The 6,115-nt window shown below is 36.5% G+C and overlaps 1 non-coding gene across 1 annotated transcript; it reads right to left on the reverse strand.

Annotated features, from left to right (window-relative positions):
- Positions 1-5,297: 5,297 nt before the first annotated feature.
- LOC112799140 (small nucleolar RNA R71) lies at positions 5,298-5,401 on the reverse strand. The gene has a single exon (XR_003200721.1). It is a non-coding gene; the product is annotated as a small nucleolar RNA R71 (small nucleolar RNA).
- Positions 5,402-6,115: the final 714 nt, after the last annotated feature.

Here is a 6,115-nt window from a genome sequence, read left to right on the forward strand (position 1 = left end):
CTCCATAATTGGATCTCCTCTGAGCCTTGGAAGAGGAATGAGGAGATCACGCTAGAAATGCTTTCTCATGTTGGACCGAATTGGGGTTTGGACGGATATAGTGACATATAATCCTACCAACACTTTGATTTGGAAATACATGTGGTATAATCAGTGACCATACTTCATTTCTTCCCATGAGCAATTAAATCAAGGAATTGGGCAATTGTTTAAGCTTAGAGAGATTGGGTTGCCAAGGAATTGGGATCCAATCACCTAAGATTTCCAAGGAGATAAATGAATGCATTGATTGAGGAAGAGATGAAGATGAACTTGATCCAGAGAGTGCAACATCTCCTAAGCCCAATGAATTCTCCATCTCTGATCTTACCCATTCTTTATACTTTTTGTTATTTACTTTCATGCTCATCTCCCCAATTCCCCATTTAAGATTCTACAACTTTATATTCCATGTCATTTATCTTTCCTACATATAAGTTTCTGCAATTCTCAACTCATTTTGGCTTAGCTTGACTAGAACACTCCTCTAATTAAAATTGCTTGACCAATCAATCGCTGTGGGATTCGACCTCACTCTATTGTGAGTTTTTACTTGACGAAAATTTGGTATACTTGCCGAGGGAAATTTATTGAGAGACAAGTTTCCGTCCATCAAGTTTATGGCGCCGTTGCCGGGGATTGATTTTGTATCGACAATGATTAAATTAGAGGATAAATAGATTGAGAAATTTTCTTTTGTTTCATTTATTTTGTTTCTATCATTTACTTTCAGTCTCAGCCATTTTCATTTATTATTTCCTTTTATTTTATTTTCTCAGTTAATTCACAACTCTATCAACTAGTCCACTAATTGTTTGATAAATTGCTTCACTCACACTAACAGTAACCTTAACAAGAGTGATTTCTTCACTTTTCTCTTGCTTGTGTAATCCGCTGATTGTATGACACGTAGAAGAAGAGGAGCTTCAACCTCCTTTGAATCTGAACCTGCGAGGACCTTCCTTAGATTAAGGAGGGAAGCAAGAGGGAAGAGGGTCGTTGGTACTAAGAAAGAAGAGGAGGATTTTGAGACAGACATGGAGGAGAACATGGAAAACCACCATGAGGAGGAGACACACAACCATGCCAGAGAAAGTCCAACATATCATGTTGGGCAGGAGAGAAGAGTTTTAGGCTCTTATATTTATCCAGATCCAGGAAACTGTGGAAGTAGCATCCAAAAACCAACCACACATGCCAATAACTTTGAACTGAAGCCCCATCTCATCATCCTTGTCCAGAACAACTGTTCATTCGGAGGAAGAGCCCAAGAAGACCCCAATCAACATTTAAACACCTTCTTAAGAATATGTCATATTGTGAAGTCTAATGGTGTTCATCCTGACACCTATAGATTGCTTTTGTTCCCCTTTTCACTCAGGGACAAAGAATCTAAATGGCTGGAATCCTTCCCGAAGGAGAGTTTAACAACCTGGGAAGATGTGGTGAACAAGTTCTTGGCGAGATTCTATCCTTCTCAAAGGATCAACACGTTGAGAGCTGAGGTACAAACCTTCAGGCAACAAGATGGTGAAACTCTCTATGAGGCATGGGAAAGGTTTAAGGACTTAACAAGAAGGTGCCCACCAGACATGTTCAATGAATGGGTGCAACTACACATTTTCTATGAAGGCTTGACGAGCGGATAATTTATACGCTTTTTGGCATTGTTTTTACATAGTTTTTAATATGTTTTAGTTACTTTTTAGTATATTTTTATTAGTTTTTATGCAAAAATCACATTTCTAGACTTTACTATGAGTTTGTGTGTTTTTCTATGATTTCAGGTATTTTCTGGCTAAAATTCAGGAACCTGAGCAAAAATCTTATTCAGAGGCTGAGAAAGGACTGAAGATGATATTGGATTCTGACCTCCCTGCACTCAAAGTGGAGTTTTTGGAGCTACCGAAGCCCAATTAGTGCAATCTCAATTGAGTTGGAAAGTAGATATCTCGGGCTTTCCAGCAATATATAATAGTCTATACATTGCCCGAGATTTGATAGCCCAAACGGGCGTCCAAATGCCCACCAGAGACCCTTTTCTGGCGTAAAACGCCAGAACTAGCACCAAAGCTGGAGTTAAACGCCCAAACTGGAACCAAAACTGGCGTTTATACTCCAAGAAGAGCCTATGCACGTGAAAGCTTCAATGTTCAGCCCAAACACACACCAAGTGGGCCCCGAAAGTGGATTTCTGCACTATCTACACTTAGTTACTCATTTTCTGTAAACCTAGTTTACTAGTTTAGTATAAATAGCACTTTTTACTATTGTATTCATATCTTTAGATCATTTTTGAGATTACCTTTGGATCACTTTTGATCTCTTGATCACGTTTTTGGGGCTGGCCATTCGGCCATGCCTGGACCTTCATCACTTATGTATTTTCAAAGGTGGAGTTTCATAGATTAAGGTGTGGAGCTCTGCTGTTCCTCATGAATAAATGCAAAGTACTATTGTTTTTGTATTCAATTCACGCTTATTCTTGTTCTAAGATATTCACTTGTACTTCAACCTGATAGATGTGATGATCCACGACACTCATCATCATCCTCCCTTATGAACGCGTGCCTAACAACCACCTCCGTTCTATCTGCAAGAGCTTGAGTGTCTATCTCTTGGCCAACTGGTTCATGACGCATGGTTGCCTCTCCTGACAACAGAGCCTTCCATTCTGTGAGATCAGAGTCTTTGTGGTATAAGCTAGAATCAATTGGCAGTATTCTTGAGATCTTGAAAGTCTATACCTTGTCTGTGGTAATCTGAGTAGGATCTGGGATGGGATGACTGTGACGAGCTTCAAACTCATGAGTATTGGGTGCAGTGAAAGTGTGCAAAAGGCTCAATGGATCTTATTCCGACACGATCGAGAACCGACAGCTGATTAGCCATGCGCGAAACCGTAGCGGATATGTTTTCACTGAGAGGACGGATGGTAGCCATTGACAACGGTGATCCACCAACATACAACTTGCCATGGAAGGGAGTACGCATGATTGGATAGGACAATAGGAAAGCAGAGGCTCAGAGGGAACAAAGCATCTCCGTACGCTTATCTGACATTCCTACCAATGAATTGCATAAGTGTCTCTATCCTATTTTATGTTATATTTCTCTTTTAATTATCAAAACCTCATAACCATTTGAATCCGCCTGACTGAGATTTACAAGATGACCATAGCTTGCTTCAAATCAACAATCTCCGTGGGATCGACCCTTACTCACGTAAGGTATTACGTGGACGACCCAGTGCACTTGCTGGTCAGCTGCGCGGAGTTGTGAGAGAAGTGTGAACTCACGATTTCTTGTACCAAGACAACCGACGGTTCATCTTGTTGCTTAGATTAGGTAATTTTCTTTTTGTTTTATCTTCAAAAAATTTTTTCATAAAAAACATTTTTTCTAGTTTTCGAAAAAAAATTTAATAAAATCATAAAAACCAAAAAAATTGTGTGTTTCTTGTTTGATTCTACAGTCAAATTTTAAGTTTGGTGTCAATTGCATGTTTTTATTTTTCTTAGATTTTCTTGTTTTGCATGTGCATTTTCGAATTTTTAGAATCAAATGTTTAAAAACATTTAAGTTTGGTGTCTTGCATGTCTTTCTTGTCTTAAAATTTTTTTCAAAAATATGTTCTTGATGTTCATCATGATCTTCAAAGTGTTCTTGGTGTTCATCTTGACATTCAAAGTGTTCTTGCATGCATCATTGGTTTTGATCCAAAATTTTTATGTTTTGAGTCAATTTTTTTTGTTTTTCTCTTTCCTCTTTAAAATTCAAAAATATAAAAAAAATATCTTTTCCTTATTTCACTCATAAATTTCGAATTTCTGGATTGACTTAGTCAAAGATTTTAAAAATATTGTTGTTTCTTGTTAGTCAAGTCAAAGTTACAATTTAAGAATTCTATCTTTTCAAATCTTTTTCAAAAATCAAATCTTTTTCATTTTTCTTCTTAATGTTTTCGAAAATTTTAGAAATTGATTTTCAAAATCTTTTTCTTATTTTTATTTCATATTTTTGAAAATGTTGCTAACAATTAAGGATTTGATTCAAAAAAAATTCAAGTTTGTTACTTTCTTGTTAAAAAAGATTCAATCTTTAAATTCTAGAATCATATCTTTTAGTTTCTTGTTAGTCAAGTCATCAATTTTAATTTTGAAAATCAAATCTTTTTAATTTCATTTTTCAATCATATCTTTTCAAACATATCGTTTTTCAATCAAATCTTTTTCAAATCATATCTTTTTCAAATTTTAATTTCAAAATCTTTTTTCTAACTTTTTATCTTTTCAAAACTTACTATTTCTTATCTTTTTCAAAACCACCTAACTACTTTTTCACTTATCATTTTCGAAAATCACCTTCCTCTTTTCAAAAATCTTTTTAATTAACTAATTGTTTTAAACTCTAATTTTATTTTATTCCTTTCTTAATTTTCAAATACTAACTAATATTTAAAATAAAAACAAAAATATTTTTCCTTTTCTTTTGTTTAATATTTGAATTCCTCTCTCTCATCTCTTGATATTTATTTATTTACTAACACTTCTCTCCTTCTTAAAATTTGAACCCTCTCTCCCTCTCTGTGTTCGAATTCTATTTATTTTCTCTCTACCTCATTATTCTCTTCTTCTCTTCATCTACTCACATAAAGGAATCTTTATACTGTGACATAGAGGATTCCTCTTCTTTTCTATTCTTTTCTTTTTCACATAAGCAGGAACAAGGATAAAGATATTCTTGTTGAAGCCGATCTTGAACCTGAAAGGACTCTAAAGAGGAAGCTAAGAGAAGCTAAAGCACAACTCTTTGGAGAGGACCTGACAGAAGTTTTTGAAAAAGAAAAAGACATGGCAGCCGAAATTAACCACAATGCCATAGATGCAAGGAAGATGCTTGGTGACTATGTTGCACCAACTTCCAACTTCTATGGAAGAAGCATCTCAATTCCTGCCATTGGAGCAAACAACTTTGAGCTTAAGCCTCAATTAGTTTCTCTAATGCAGCAGAACTGCAAGTTTCATGGACTTCCATCAGAAGATCCTCATCAGTTCTTATCTGAATTCTTGCAGATCTGTGATACTGTTAAGACCAATGGGGTTGATCCCGAGGTCTACAGACTTATACTTTTCCCCTTTGCTGTGAGAGACAGAGTTAGGACATGGTTGGACTCACAACCTAGAGAAAGCCTGAACTCTTGGGACAAGCTAGTCAATGCTTTCTTGACCAAATTCTTTCCACCTCAAAAGATGAGTAAGCTCAGAGTGGACATCCAAACCTTCAGACAGAAGGAAGATGAATCCTTCTATGAAGCTTGGGAAATATACAAGCAATTAACCAAAAGGTGTCCTTCTGACATGTTTCCAGAATGGAAAATCATATGTGTATTCTATGATGGTCTGTCTGAGTTATCCAAGATATCATTAGACCACTCTACTGGTGGATCTCTTCATCTGAAAATGCCTGGAGAAGCCCAAGAACTCATTGAAATGGTTGCAAATAACCAATTTATGTATACTTTTGAGAGAAATCTTGTGAATAATAGGGTGACTCAGAAGAAAGGAGTTCTTGAGATTGATACTCTGAATGCCATATTGGCTCAGAACAAAATATTGACTCAGCAAGTCAATATGATTTCTTAGAGTCTGACTGGATTACAGGCTAAAGACGCCTCTCTAAAGGAGAAGCTTATGACCTGAGAATTCTGCAATGGAAGAGGTGAATTACATGGAAGATTCCTATGGAAACACCTATAATCCTTCATGGAGGAATCACCCAAATTTCTCATGGAAGGATCAACAAAAGCCTCAACAATGCTTCAATAACAATAATGGTGGGAGAAACAGGTTTGGCAATAGCAAGTCTTTCCCATCATCTTCTCAGCAACAGACATAGAATTCTGAGTAGAGCTTCTCTAGCTTAGCAAACATATTCTCTGATCTATCTAAGACCACCCTCAGTTTCATGACTGAGGCACGGTCCTGCATAAGAAATTTGGAGGCACAAGTAGGTCAGCTGAGTAAAAGAGTCACTACTCCTCCAAGTTCTCTCCCAAGCAATACAGAAGAGAATC

Source organism: Arachis hypogaea, chromosome 4 (assembly GCF_003086295.3).
Source record: "Arachis hypogaea cultivar Tifrunner chromosome 4, arahy.Tifrunner.gnm2.J5K5, whole genome shotgun sequence".
Taxonomy (NCBI): domain Eukaryota; kingdom Viridiplantae; phylum Streptophyta; class Magnoliopsida; order Fabales; family Fabaceae; genus Arachis; species Arachis hypogaea.